At 49.2% G+C, this 15,900-nt stretch overlaps 1 protein-coding gene across 1 annotated transcript in view; it reads left to right on the top strand.

The window, feature by feature from the left end:
- Positions 1 to 1,252: 1,252 nt before the first annotated feature.
- LOC144178071 (uncharacterized) overlaps positions 1,253 to 15,900 on the top strand; it is a 95,022-nt gene continuing 80,374 nt past the window's right edge. Inside the window, exon 1 of the mRNA XM_077705599.1 lies at positions 1,253 to 1,377. The gene's annotated coding sequence lies outside the window, so the exon portion shown is untranslated. The remainder of the gene's footprint in view (positions 1,378 to 15,900) is intronic.

Here is a 15,900-nt window from a genome sequence, read left to right as displayed (position 1 = left end):
TGAGTGCAAGGAAATATGGGCAAATAAATTCGAATCGCCGTAAAAGGACTGAGCGGTAATAAGAATACTATGAGCAGCGCACCACATAATAGATGCTAAAATCACTTGGACTATCTTTCGGTGTGAGAAAAAAAAATAACAAAAAGAAATGGCAACTTCCCGTGTCCAAACGCTGAACCCATTTCCAGTCCATTTTCCCAGTGCGGATGCAGTGGACATGCCAAAGCATTAGCTGGGACACTGTTAGAGGTAAAATTACAATAAGAAACCTTCTACATCCGCCAAGTTTAACACTTATTTTTCAGATAGCATACTTTTGAATGTTTTCTTTGCATCCTAGTATAATGCATATTTTTTTGTGAGTAGTTTTCTTTAGCTTTACTTAACACCACCCGAAGGAGGCTGTTAGAATGGTAGAGCTACGGGATGAAGGACCCTCCAGTTAGCGTGTCGTTAATTGGCAATGGTATTTGCGGGCCGTAAATGCAGCTTGTAAACGTAAACCATTCTACACCCCGCATTGATGAATGGCAATGAGGGGCGTGGTTTTGAAAAATGAACCAAGATGTTCACTCGTGGTAGGGCCCCTTCATAGTTTTGAAATTCCATGCCGTACACTGCGTAATATTAGAGTGCAAAAAATGCATAATACGTGACCGCGGTATCTTACGGGCGGCCATTACACCTAGCGTCCCATGTGCTTTCGTGTAAGCATGGTAGCTATCGGTCCCAAGCTATTCCGCCAATCAGCCGTTATTATAGATAGTCAGGAAGGCGATGGCAATTAAAGTTATATCCGACCGACACATAAAGGTAATCGCGCTCTGTGCGCGAGGTATTGGTATTTGATGGCGACATCAGAATCGTGCCGCAGAAGTAGCGAGGAGCGATGACTCTCATTTTCATTCCAACTGGCGAAGGTAATGGCAGTAAACAGATGCTTTTTGTGTTGGGTAATACTCATTCTTAAATTCAGCACCTTATTCAGAGAACCAAAGCAAGGGAAAGTTTGTCTTTCTAGCTGGTTACAATGTGTCCCTATTGCCTCCTTGGGCTTGATTCATCAGAAGCTTCATCACGAATTAAACTCCCGATTTCACACGTGTGCGTCGATTTGAATGGCAAAAACGTCATTTCAGACATGTTGAACAGTAGCATATAACAAAATAAAAGCAGAAGCTGCTGCAACACAAACACGTCGGGTAAAACAGGGTCGCCACATGAGAGCGCATATGGAGAACAGTTGTGCTCTCGCAAAGCATACTGGGCGGTTATCGCTGTCCTCAGCTGTAGCACCCTATTGGCTCACACAGGCGATCTCTCTGTTTGCGAGCCCCGATTTCCTACCGAGTGTTAAAAACGCACACAAAGGACCGGGTGAGTAGCAAGGCGAATGCACTTACTGTTATCCCACTGTTTCAAATCAAGCGAATGCCGCATGCGGCAAACTTTGTTTATTTACATAAAAATACACGTTATAACTTCGTTCAACTTCAAATTGGACTTAAACGTTCAAATAAACGTTTAACTTAAATTGAGAACGACTCAGGGGGCAATGGAGCGGAAGATAATAGGTGTAACATTCAGGGGCAAGAAGAGAGCGAACTGGGTCAGAGAACAAACGCAGGTTAAGGACATAACCTCCGGACACCCCAGCGGTTTGAGATAGGTGGCGATGCCGTGAAAGTGGTAAGCGAATATATCTACTTAGGCCAAGTTGTGACCCCGGATCCCAACCATGAGGCAGAGATAATTCGAAAGATCAGAATGGGGTGGAATGCATACGGCAGGCATTATCAGATAATGAATGGCAGCCTACCATTGTCCCTGAAGAAGAAAGTGTATGACAGCTGCATCATACCGGTACTCACCTACGGGGCAGAAACGTGGAGGCTCACCAAGAGGGTTCAACTTGAATTGAGGATGACTCAGCGCGCAGTGTAACGGAAGATGATAGGTGTAACATTAAGGGACAATAAAAGAGCGGAGTGGGTCAGGGAGCAAACTGGTGTTAAAGACATATTAGTAGAAATTAAGAAGAAGAAATGGACGTGGGCAGGGCATGTAATGCGAAGGCAAGATAACCGCTGGTCATTAAGGGTAACAGAGTGGATCCCTAGAGAAGGCAAGTGTTGCAGGGGGCGGCAAAAAGTTAGATGGGCAGACGTGATCAAGAAGTTTGCGGGGATAAATTGGTTGCACTGAGCACACGACCGGGGTAATTGGAGATTAATGGGAGAGGCCTCTGCCCTGCAGTGGGCGTAGATAGGCTGGTGATGATGATGGTTACATGTTTTAATTGGGCTCAAGTTTTTCCGTCTTAACAGATTACCACCTCAAATTAGGCTGTGCAACGCAACAGCAGTATTTTGCGATGCAGTATTTTGAAGTATTTTTTAATGCAATATGCAATATGCTGTATTTTTAGTATATGCTCTCCCGATTTCTCTGTTGCTGTACCGACGCAGGGCCATACGAAGCGTCTATAATTACTACGGCAAATATCGCCATTTTGGCGTCAATGAACAGTTGTATAGAGCGCGCGTAATTCATGTTCCTCTTAAATTTTCGGGGGGAGTATTCTTCCAGTTCCCCACATCCACGCTCACTACAACTGTTGTTTTTATAGAACATAAAGAAAACTCACTTAACACACAGGTGAACGGCAGTTTTTCTATGCGTCTTGTTTCTTTCGGGAGAACTTACAGGCACACATTTGAGGCAGAATAATTTCCGCCGTTTGTCTTCATGTTGGAGGTTCTGTGACGCGTTTCGCGGTTTTCTTGGGGATGTATTTCCAATTTTCTGGATGTTTATTCACTACCGTTCAACGGAATTAGTGTAGTGCTGCTGCAAAAAAAAAAAAAAGGAATTGGCAGCCTACACATGCTTGCAGTGTTTATTATAGAATTTATTGCTGAAGTGACCCATAAAGACTGTCACCCATTCAATGTGTCGGCGTGGACACAATGGCCGGATGTAGCCCGTGGACGTACTCGTGCCTCTCTATTTAAGTATTCGCATATTTGCACGTAAACAAGCGAAGCTGCTCACATCACTGCACTTGTATGCGCGCATGTTCACAGCGCACGTACGTAAAACTTCCCCCGTTGCTACAAGGTACATTCGAACGCACGTATATGCGTACGTCTGTGCAGCATCCCCCAAAACTTGACGAACGCATGAGAACCGACGGACATTTCATACCCCGTGCGACTGCCTTTCTGCCACAAATGGTGTTAAGGTCACCAAGAGAAGGTGTCATATATTTAGATTCAAAGATATCTTGTTATAATTTGTAATCACTGAGGCTATTGTGCAGTCTGCAAAAACAGTAACCAGTGAGATAAATCTATTCTATAACCCATGAGGCGCAACAAAATTGAACAATAACGGAAATGCCACAGAACAACTCTGCTAATCGCGATTTCCTTTTGTCGACTTCCGCTAATTCCTCGAACAGGTCCCTGTGAAGTCACAGTGGAAGTGGAAACAAGAGAATGGTTGATGGCAATTCTTCTCCACATTTCTTTTTGCATTTGCTTATTTTAAAGCTTTCGGGTAAATCGGCACGATTATTGTTTTTACATCGTACCTTTCCGACCCAAGATTGTCTTTTGTCTTGATGGCACCTTTAGTGAACAGCCGGGAGCATACCCACATTGCCTGAAAACGCCTGATGCCATTACGGGCACGTTGGAGAAAAATATTTCTCAGCCGCTGAGCGCGCTCCAGCGGCTGAGTAGGGACCAACCCTGGTGTATATTTTTCTGTTTAAGCTCGAGGTATAGCACTGCGCGCACAGTGGTAGAGTACGCTACACCAGCCGAGACTCGAAGATTCATATAACTAGGATACCCGGTTTCTCTTTCGAAAGCGACGATTTCCACGGCGCCGCTCTCCACTCCTTCTACCAACCACCGTAGCCCCTTTCGCAAGTTGCGCAATCAGCGGATGACGGCGGTCGAGGCGTTTTGCGGCGTTGCATTTTTGACTTGCTATGAAAGGGACGCGTTTATTTCGCTCACCCATAGGGTCCGATAACTTTGAGTATGTGGGAGAAATCAATATAATTCAAATGTCTCGACCAGTACCACACGGTCTGCAACCGGTTTATACCCAATCGTTAAATAAATAGGGCCAATGGCCAGTGGAATTTGGCCCACGTGAGGGTGGAGAGAAACTAAAATGGAAAAGGTTCTCAGCGACCCACGGCCAGGACTACAGGCCAGGGGAGACCCCGCTCCCCCCCCCCCCCCCCGCCCCCCGATATCACCTATGACATTCGGAAAGGGTTGGATTAAAGGAAAAGGGGAAAAGAACAAAGGAATGGTGGTGGCAGCGGGTTTTCGATTTGGTCCAAGATGTCTGACGCATTGTCAGGCCCGAGCTCTCACATCACAGAGGGCAGCAGACAGTGCCAATTCGTGCCTTTTGCGGGTACTCCAGCGTGGTTACGGCTCAGCCGAAGGTTCGCTAGCTGGGATACGACCGTCGGAAACAGAAAACTTCTCACAGGGTGGCAGCACTGGCCCCTCCCACGACACTCGTTTCCACAGCCAGCGCCTCCGGTAGGCCCCGGTCATTAGTATTCACACTACATCGAGGGGGTTTCCCACTTATCTGGGTAAAGAGCTGCTCCATGCCATTCGCGGTCTGCGGACTGGTAGTTTTTCTGGGGACCTCCGTTCAATCATCCGGATCAGCTCCGTGCGATCGACCTGTTTAGCCTTTTTTTCCATTCCTGGCCCACACGTATCGTACAGTAGTCGCCAGACTGCCATGGACTTGGCCAAAAAGACCGTTCCCGGCCTACCAGCCTGAGCGGAGAATTTCCGCAGTCACTGTACTATACCCCCCTTTCAACTTTTCCTGGGAAATATTGAGACCACGGTTTCAGCAATGAACGCTGCGTCCCCAAGTGTCATTTTGAGTCCTGGGCCCCGTGACCCACCCGCGCAAAAGCTTATTCTCGGGCCAGGAACCTCCGCGTAGGCAGCCGGGAACACGTTTGACGTGGAGGAGGGTGTGACTTCCTCGAATTCACGAGTAATTTTCAACGCAATTTTTATCGAATTACCATTCCAAGCACAAACCTCGGTAGCCACCCAGCTTGTCCGTGCCCGCGTGCGGAACATGCGTCAGGCTCTTCGAAGAATCTTGCTTGCAAAGATCCTTAGGAGTTTTTGAAGGACCCCCAGCCTTTGGCCTCCTCCCACTCTGGATTACAGGGCTTCGCTACTCGCCTAGCCAAGGCAGTCATAGTTGCTCCACAAATACCATCTTTTGGGATACAAGGGATCCTCTGAGGAACTCCCAATGGCTCTGCACTCTCGCCCCCAAGACTGAAGGATACAATGGCTGATCAAGTTCCCTAGGTCAGCAGACCAGTTCGCATTAAAGGCCCCTTCCATGCTCCGGTTACAGAGGTTCGCTACACCCCCGACCTCATTGTGTGTACCCATGCTGCAGCATGGCACGATAAAACGAACTGTACCGCATATACCCCTGTGACCTAGGTTACAAGGGCTCGTAACCTCCCTCCGCGAGCAGATCGGTTCGTGTTTATAGGCCCCTTCCTGGCTGCGGTTGCAGGGGCTCGCAACTCCCCCGGCCTCATAGTAGCGCTCACATTGCTTCCGCAATCGTGCGCCACTATAAGACAAACTGTATCGCTTGAGTGCAGTTGCACTTCGCAACATTGACCCCCCGGCCTCCACACACACTAGACTACAGGAGCGCGTTGCCACCCCCGGCCAAAGAGAATCTACAGAAATTTGCGACCGCAAATTTTGATCGAATTACCATTCCACACACCAACCTCGGAAGCCACCCAGGCTGTCCGGGCCTGCGTCCGCATCACGCATCGGTGTTCTTGAAAGGCACTTGCCTTCACAGTGCCTTGTGAGTTGCTCAAGCTCCCATGGGCGTTGAATACCCAATACAGTGGGCTTGGCACATCACTGACTCCTGCTATTGCGACGAACCAAAGCAGGACTGCCGAAACCGACCGACACAGCCCAGTCCGCCAGCGGGGTGGGGGGCGGACAGTAAGATTTCGCCCCCAGAATGGGGAACATCGAGTAAATGGAGCTTTCAATAGCTCCCCGGCACCACCGTAGTATAACCCGTTATACCCAATTGCAACAGTACAAAAAAACGGCCAACCGGCAAAGAGAATTTTGTCCACCCGAAGGTGGAGAGAAATTACCGGGAAAAGCTTTCTTGCGACCCACCGCTAGGGGGACGAGCCCGGGGGGACCCCCCTTGTCCCCCCTTGGAAAAAGCCGGATAGTGTGGGTTGCTGGGAACGGGAACTTGGACATCGGGATGGGTTATGGGAAGAAGGGTGGGAATGGGGGGAGCAATTTTGCTCCAATCCTTTTCTCTGACTCTCTTCCAAGACTGATTGGTCAGCGAGGGCATCAGACAGTGCCAATTGCCAAATATGCGGTCCCTGCCAAGGGTTACCGCTCACCCGTAGGGTCTGATAACTGGGCCCCAACTGTCGGAGATAGGAAGTGCCCTATTTAGTGGCGGCGGTCGGCCCCCCCCCCCCCCCCCGACCCCCAGCTCTGCGGCCGATGCGTACTAACGTCCTCGATCAACTGTCCCGCACAAGGTACTCACGAATCACCAGTGAAGCTTTCCACTATACACGGGTACTTGCAACACCTGCTTTTCACGGTCTCCGGACACCGGAAGTTTGTATGCGAACGTTAACTGAAATCCACGTCCGCAAGTAAACTGAAATCCACGTTCGCAAGGCTCCCACGGGGGGCTGTTCTGCGAGCCCTTTTCTTATGTCCTTCCATGTGCCTACTCTTTCGCTCAATGGAACAAGAGTCTTTTGGCATTGCCGCTGGGCTCGGTGGCTCGGCAGAGGAGATCGGTCCGAGCCTACTAGCCGTTACTAACCCAGGAGAGTTTCCCCGGTCGGTGTACTCATCCCACCTTTCCTCGTTTTCCCCGTGCGGGACACCAAGTAGCTCGTGAAACTGCGCCTCAACGGCATTTTTGGGTGACGAGGTCGCCGTAACCTCAGCTAGAGAAGATCAGTCTATAGGTCCCTCGCAGCAAGGTGTCAGGGGAACGCGAACCCCCCCCCCCCCCGGCCTCATACGGACTGCACAACATCTAGCCCCCGGTGACGTCGGTTACAGGGATCTGTCACTCCCCCCCGCTTTCTGCGATCAGGTCGCTGGCCCCGCCAAAGCTTGCGGTTACAAGAGTCGCCAGCCCCCCGGCCCGTAATGGTTTCCCGAATTTAATCGGTATTCCCAATACAAACGACTGTACGCTTGCGGCACTTGCCACTTTCGCAACTTGACTCGCCAGCCTCCTCCCACGCTGGATTACAGGGGTGCGTTACTTCCCCCGGCCGAAGAAAGTCATAGTTGATCGATCTCGACATGATTTCCTGCTTCAATCGCATTGCCAAGTGCCGGGTTGACACCCGACCGCCCGACCTCCGCGTAGGACCTGATTCCAGTTGACCAGGAACCTCCGCAGTGGCGGCCGTTTTGCACGCTCCCTGGGGAGGGATTTTGCGGCCTCCCCGATTCCTCGAAGAGGTCCCGTGGAATTACCGTACTTCCACGCTCTGGCCCCTATGACATTAGGTTACAAGGGTTTTTCACAACCCCCGGCCTGCAGACCAGTTCACAAGTTCAACAGAACGAGCCCCAAGCTATGGTTACACGGGTGTGCACGCCCCCGGCTCGGTAGTGGTCTACCCATTGCTTCAGCAATGGTACGCCAACACTACGTGCGAACTGTACCGCTTGAGCGCAGTGATTAAGTCGCAACATTGCCAGGGGCTCACTACTTCCCCTAGCCAAGAGATCCATAGTTGCTCCACAAATACCATCTTTCTGGATACAAGGGATCCTCTGAGGAACTCCCAGTGGCTCTGCACTCTCGCCCCCAAGACTGAAGGTTACAAGGGCTCATCAAGTTCCCTCGGTCAGCAGACCAGTTCGCATTAAAGGCCCCTTCCAAGCTCCGGTTATAGAGGTTCGCTACACCCCCGGCCTCATTGTGTGTACCCATGCTTCAGCATGGCACAATAAAATGAACTTTACCGCATGTACCCCCATGACTTGGGTTACAAGGGCTCGTCACCTCCCTCGGCGAGCAGATCGGTTCGTGTTTATAGGCCCCTTTGTAGCTGCGGTTACAGGGGCTCGCCACTCCCCCGGCCTCATAGTAGCGCTCACATTGCTTCAGCAACCGTGCGCCACTCTAACACAAACTGTACCGCTTGGTGCAGTTGCACTTCGCAACATTTACCCCCCGGCCTCCACCCACAGTGGATTACAGGAGCGCGTTACTGCCCCCGGCCAAAGAGAATCATAGTTGATCCACAGAAATTTGCGACCGCAAATTTTGATCGAATTACCATTCCAAGCACCAACCTCGGTAGCCACCCAGGCTGTCCGGGCCTGCGTCCGCATCACGCATCGGTGTTCTGGGAAGGCACTTGCCCTCAGAGTGCCTGGTAGTTGCTCAAGCTCCCATGGGCGTTGAATACCCAATACAGTGGGCCTGGCACCCCACTGACTCCTGCCATTGCGACGGACCAAAGCAGGACAGCCGAAACCGACCGACACAGCCCAGTCCGCCGGCAGGGGGGGCCACGTGCAGGCCGGCAGTAAGATTTCCCGTGAGAATTGAATTAGCGCAAGGGCCCGCGGGTGCAGACGCGCAAAGGAGAGCGAAACTAACGGACAGTCGTTGCCAGAGAACGCTCAGCCGCCGCCGTTGCCACTTCAAGTTCCACCTTGTCGAATAGCCGCAAATTTCACTCGACGAAGATAGACTTTCTCGCCGTTAGGGCATGCATAAACCAATAGCGATAATGCCGTATTTACTCCATTCTAAGCACCTCCCGATTCTAAGCACCCTCCGCTACTTTCCGGGAAAGATTGGAAAAATGTTTACACGCGAATCTTAGCCCCCCTTTTCTTAGCAACCATCGCAAGGTGGCTTTCAGACGCGTGCAGGTTGGTAAGTGTTTACTTTGTGGCCAAGTCATTTATGAAGAGAGAGAGAGAGAGAGATGACTTTACTTGATGCCCGAGATGTGTTCTGAAGGGTAGACGACTTGGACGGTCTCCCTGCTTCATCCGTCAGGCAGGATTCCTTGGGTCCTCGCGGCGGCTTCGGCCATCCGGACTGCTGTCAGTTGTGCCTCCGGTGTGGACCGGAGCAGAACAGTCTCCCATTATTCTGCAGTGTTGATTTTGTATCTTCCAAGTGTATTTACATCATATTTGCTATTATAGCCGCTCGCATTTTTTGGAACTCATGGCAGGACCATATCATATGGTGTAGGTCGGCTCTCCTGTTGCACAAAGTGCCGAGGTTTGAGTAAAGGTCTGGGTAGCAGCGATGGATGGTGAACAGGGCTTGGAAAAGTGTTCGTTTGCAACCGTCCCGAAGTGACTGCCTCTTTCCTGGAAAGAGTGTGGTGGGCCTATGGATATTTGCGCCTGGATAACCGGTAGTGATTTATTATATCCCGGTATGTGACTAGCCTGTCTTTGTGAGATCTAATAACGTGTTCTTGTTCTTTGCTTTCCTGCGAAGTCTTGTGTGGGGATGATGGTGGTTGTGGTGGCGTCGTAGGCACCACAGCTCGGTTCACCAGAGCTCGAGTGGTTGCGTGGGCCAGTTCATTCTCCTGTAGACCGTACGAGGCCAGAGTTCATATCCAAAGACTTTTTTTTGGTTAGTTGTCTTATCTAACACCGAGGCTGCTGCAGGGGAGATCCTGCCTTTCGAGAAGTAAAGAATGGCGGACTTCTAGACGCTTATGGTTGTGTTTGGGTGGGTAGAATTTATAGCTAGGGCTATGGCCATTTCCTCGCCCTGAGTGGGATGTATGGCTGACGTGGATGCTGACGTCACCGGGACGCCGTCTTTGCTGACGACTGCAATCGCCATGGCGTTGAGAGAAGAGCCTCCGTTGTAGTATTCGGCTGCGTCAACGTAGACAATCTCCCGTGGCTCACTATGGGTCCGGAAACGTTTGTGAAGGGCTCGTGCTCCAGCTTGCCTTCTTTCCACATTTTGCTCTGGATGCATATTCCTTGGTAGTGGCGGGAAGCGAATGAATTTTCGCCATTCGTGTGGGAGGTCAAATTCATTTGGGAGGAAACTTCCGCTTCGGATTACTAGTGACTACAGAATGTGTCTTCCCGTTTTGCTTATAGATAGCCGTTCTAATAGGGCTATTTGTTCCGTTGTAATTAGTTCTTCAATCGAGAGACTGGTGCCTAGTGCTTCGAAGAGTTCGTTGGGCGTGGTAACTGGTAACCCCATTACTTGTCTATATACTTTCTTTATTAAGGTATGAATTTTTACTTTCTCGTCATTTTTGAGTTGTAGGAAAGGAATGCTGTAGGAGATTTTACTAATTACCAATATTTGTACGAGCCGTATGAGCGTGTCTTCCTTGATACCTCTAGTCTTGTTTGCCACACTGGAGATGAGTAGCACGGTGAGCTGAGTGCTCTTCTCGAGATGATTCTCTCTTTGTTGTGACCATCAGATTGCAGTCGTAGGCCGAGGATTCTAATACTGTTTACAACTCGGATCTTCTGGTTTTTGGCGTAGACGCAGATGTCGGGATTCGATGGGTCTCCCTTCCGTCCCCTACTGATAGGCCAGTAGATGAGCAACTCGGATTTCTGAGGAGAACAGTCCAGTCCTCGTTCTCGAACATAATTTTGCACCGTGTCTAGTGCCTCTCGTAGGGTGTCTTGAATGTGGCCATCGCTGCCGCTGCCGATCCACAGAGTAATGTCGTGTGGCGTACAGACTGTGATGCAGGCCTTTGATGTTGCTTAATTTCTCAAGCAGGCCCTACAGTGAGACGTTCCTAAGAAATGGGGGGAACACAGACCCTTGAGGTGCACCCCTACCGCCCAGGGCAAAGTCATCCGACTCAAGGCTGCCGACGGAAAGGGAAGCAGTCCTGTTTGTGAGGAAGTATCGGATGTAATTGTATACTCGCTTCCCTGGGGATATCTAGGCTAGCCCCTCTAGTATCGCTTCGTGTCTGACGTTATCGAAAGCCTTGGTGAGGTCAAGACCCAATATTTTCCTTGCGTCATTTGTGAAGTTTTCAATTACTACGCGCTTCAAAGGAACAGAAGACGACCTTCTGGGGGATAATGAGAGCGGCGGCCGAAGCGGCCAAACGGACTTGAATGGTTGTGGACGTGAGGTGACTATAGGTATTATACGAAAGGGGTGGCTTCACTGTCAGTGCTTATTTTCTGTTAAGTGTTTCCAAAATAAATCAATAAACCTCGCGCCCCTCTAGTCAAGATACGTGTGCGAAAACTGGCGCGGGGAAAGTATTGAAGTTTTTCGAATGTAAGCGCCACCTCTCTCTTTGGGCATCGCGATCATGAAAAAAGGGATGCTTAGAATTGCGTACATACGGTTCATTCACTTCGCAAAACCCTACAGTAGAAAAAAAAAACAGGAGCTACATCTTTGGTCACTTCCTTCTTCACAGAGCAGGACGACTCCGAGATTTCTCTTCTCTAGCTCAGTTACCATAGCAAGGCTTGTATTTCACGGTTTGGTATCGGTATCGAGCGAGAGAAATTTCTTAGGGTACTTCGGGTCTTACGGTTCTTTATTGCTGATATAGCACGGACGTATGCACCAATGTAAATCACGCCACTTTTGTGTTTTTCGTAACTATGTCTTGATACGTGGGCTGCGCACCAAGAAAACTTAGGAGTATTTACTTAATTTCCACACATTTTCAACTAGCACTTCTGTACACGATGCTATAAGCGGGGCACCTCTTACCCGGTGATCTCCAGAAAGCAAGGTTGCGCTACACAAACATAAAGACCAGGGCAGCAAGTTTCGAGCACTTTACAAACGGCATCGACACTGCAAACTGTCCAACGAGTGACATGCACCTAAAGAGAAAACCTCTACATGGAGCACTTCCGGAACACTGGAAGCTCTAGAATGATTTGAGCATGATTAGGTCAACCATCTCCAGCATCCGGTAGCGGATGCTTTTAACAGAAGAGCTCTTCACGCTTGAGGTTTGTCCTTTGCGGTTCCCAATAACATGCAAAGAAAAATACCCAGCGAATGACATCGTGCCGCTGCTCGACAACGTTTGAGGCGGCTACGATTAGCCCTTAGTATCACGCGGAAGCCACCGCGACTAAATGGCGGCGAAGAGGGAAAGATGCCGAGTACCGCGCTGGGGGACGAGCTGTACAAAACGGCTTTACAGTGCTAAGATCCTGCTGCTTCGTCTCTCCTGGGATCCGCTGTCATTTTGAGGACAAGCTACGTCGAACCCAGCATGCTGGTAATCCGGGGTTGCGCCACCAGTGCAAGCTGCGCTAAATTTTTTCGGGGTAGGTAGCTTAATTAGTGAAGAGGTTTTTAAGCAAAGGTACATAATAAATTTTTATCCCTGTAGTGCTTCCGGAGCACCTCTTTTGAATTACTTGAAACGAGAGGGTCTATCCAGCAGCATTTTGTTTATTTTTTCGGCAATGAAAGATGGTGAGAAGGCTACAGGGCGCATATGTCGCCCGTTTTTGATAACCTCATCTCTGTAATTCATCGAGAATAGGCATGGGCCTCAGGAAAGAGCTCAACGTACCGGCGTAGCTGCCTCCCCTTACGTAACGTTTGGAGAGTCGTGCTATGATACCCTTGGTCTGCTTGCCATCAATTTGCAGTAGAAGTAGCGTACAGCTTCAATTACCAAGTGCCTTTTTGTGGAGGCAGGAGCTGTCACGGAGTGTGCGCATGCTCTCGTCTTCTAACTCAACTCACCCCAAAGGTGGCCGGTAAATGTAACGCCCACGTTTAGCGGAATATTGCTTAATTTGACAAGCACTGAGGGCGCCTATTGCCGGTGTGGTTGGGATTTCATTCGGTGTCGACAAATGGTCGGGTTAATTACGTGCAGTACCCCGAGGCCACCCATCGATGTGCGAACGTATTGTCATGAAGCAAGAGACGACGAAGGTGTCTTCAAGGAAAACACGTTTATTGGATCGCACTTGTGATCCCCTAACAACTCAAATAATGCACAGGTGGCGAAGCAGCAATCAACCAAGTGACGTGTGCGGGCGAGCGTCGACGATCGGAAAGCCGTGGCGTCTGCTCTGCAGGCTTTTATCTTTCGGCGCGAGTGTTTCTGGAACCGCCGATTTACATACGAAAAGATTATTCTGGGCTAGTGACGTTAATACGAAACAGTCTGTTTATCTGAATGAGGCAGCACGTGCGGCATAAAAATAAAGAATGCAAGACGCGCTTCGTTTGACACAGATAACAGAGCCGGGCGTTGCCAGGCAGTAAAAACAAACCATAAATAAACAAACAACCGCATACATTGTTCGCGGCAATATTGATGGCTAAAGCCCTTTTTCCAGGTATCATGTGTCAGTTCTTATAGATTATTTTCAACCTGTTCCGATACATGTTAGGCCCACAGCGTGAATTTCACTCTTATGAGCCCCTTTTGATTTTAAGGATTCTCTTGCATGTTGGACACACTTGGTCTGAAGGCGATGCAGTTTCTTGTAAACGCTGCGGCGCTCTGCAACCGCAGGCCTTTATTTGTGCGCGCCTGTTGGGCCGAGTGCCCGAGATGATTCCATTTTCTTAGCCGTTTGTTCTTCAGGATGCAGCTAACGATTTCCATTGCAAGAACTGCTTCAGGTCAGGCCTGAGCATCACGAGCCGCTGCAATACTGGTCCCGTATTGTATACTATGACAGTGTAAACGCTATCTCGTTATAAACTGACTGAGCGGCCTGTTTTTATCAGATGCCTTGTTCACGTGTGCGAGTGACAGGCTGGGAAAGATCGGTATTTGTGAACGCCTCTCTCTCCTGAGTCTTTGGCGTCATCTATAATTAACGCCCACTTAGTACCCACTGCTGGCTTCCACCCCCGGCGGGCGGGGTGTGCATTTGAAGACAGAACAACGCATGGTTGAATCATTTCAAACAAAGAGCCGCGTATACGACAAAATAAAGAAAACATGGTGTTGAGACGGTGCCAGCGCCTACACATACGAGAAGGTGGGGTGAGTGCCCACTACAAATGCCGAATACGCTGGTTCACTGGAAGAGACCGCACTTTATACAACAGTGCAACGACAGCTGTATAAATAGCGGCAACCCTACCGTGAGACTGCCTTAAGAGAAGGAGGCTGACTCGGACGCTGATCCTCTTGGGAGAGCCAGCGATACTAGAAAGAAGGAAGTGTCATGAGGTTTTCTACAATTCAGAAAGTTTAAATAAATTGAGCTTTTGCTTATTTTATTGTGAGATTTAGCTTAACTCACGTTTGTGACATTCGAAACTACATCATGCCTAATCATTGCAGACATAGCTTGACCAGGTTTTGCTGCACTTGAGTACGCATGATTCATTTGTAAAATTGTCCTCGCAAATGCCCGCAGGTAACGATGAACACGCCAGTTGGTACGTTTTTTTTTTTAATAAAACGTGCGCGTATGGATGCACTAGGCCAAATACTGGTAGCAAAATAAAACTTTTTTTCCGTCTCTTACGCCGGCCAACTGCAGCTTTCCGGTTTAAAAGAGCTGTGCAGCACGCTGTGCTACGCACTGTGTGTTGCGCTGTTTAGCGTGGCCACCTATGGAGGGAGTATGATTAAATAAAAAGGCTGTACATCTTTTGTTATAAGAAGTATCCCGAAAAAACTGATACGAAACTTGGCCACTGAGACGACTGCAACGTTACGTTGAGTTTTATTTATATTCACAATAAGTTTACACTACGGTTGTAAACGTTACAAAATAATACCTGCTCTCAATACATGGCTATCAATGGACGGAGTATAGTTACAGAAAATCCTGTAACCGTTTGTTATACCGGAGTAATGCGGAACCAAATTATATGACAGTTACACGCTCAGACGACTCTAACATGACAAATCACAGCTACACTGGTCATTGTTCTTCGCACAGTGGAAGAGCACTGATTTTTTCGCACAAAGGTGTTTTATGCCGGGACACACAAACCTCACCGACGCCATATCTGTCCCGGAAATGAATTCAACAGGATGTTTTATTGCCGGGGTGGCGCTAGGATTCGATGGCACGATCACAGTGGTCGAAACGGGAGGTGGGAAAGACGCTGTTAACTAGGCGATGGAGTTTTTTTATTGCAAGGCTTGCACTTTAAACAAAATACATGCAGGGTTCAACACATGTATGACACCAAACTGAAAAATGCTACCAACCGGACCAGGGCCGGTGTTGTCACTGTAAAAGGGCTTTAACGCTGTCAGTGGCTCAACACATGAAAGCCATTCCGGGACGCATTCATGAAATTTCTGTTCTCCTTTACACCCTGATATATATTCACCGGAATACCCGTGTCGACGGAGCGTCTACATCGCTGTAGACATAACCCGAGCGTTCTCGCCAAATACTCTGAGGGCCCCACAACAGTCCAATGGCATACCTTCATCGTTATGCGCTGTCAGGTAACGAATTCCCAGTGGGCTATGATCTACTGTTTCGGGCGTTTTACCCAGCGTACAATGCCTACCACACGGAACCAACAAGCCCATTTCTGCCATCCATGTCTTTGTGGTTAATGTGTTGGTGTGAAGTTTAAACAGGAAAGATTTCACCTGGGACAGTACTGGAATGTTCTTCACACGTTTATCAATGTTTTGCCCAGGACCTGCAGCGTATAAGGCTCGGTACACAAGAACACTGAGGATAACGCTACATACATCATATACGATTTCCTCCGGGGAACAGCACTCCAATACTCCTTCTTTGAAAAGCGGACGCTCAGAAACCTCACCGCGTCGAGTACTTTCTTTAAAAAGCAGTGGAGGCCACCACTCAT

This window comes from Haemaphysalis longicornis, unplaced genomic scaffold (assembly GCF_048455015.1).
Source record: "Haemaphysalis longicornis isolate Haplotype H1 unplaced genomic scaffold, Haemaphysalis longicornis Haplotype H1 scaffold_4, whole genome shotgun sequence".
Taxonomy (NCBI): Eukaryota; Metazoa; Arthropoda; class Arachnida; order Ixodida; family Ixodidae; genus Haemaphysalis; species Haemaphysalis longicornis.
This window is presented reverse-complemented; position numbering and strand designations above follow the sequence as displayed.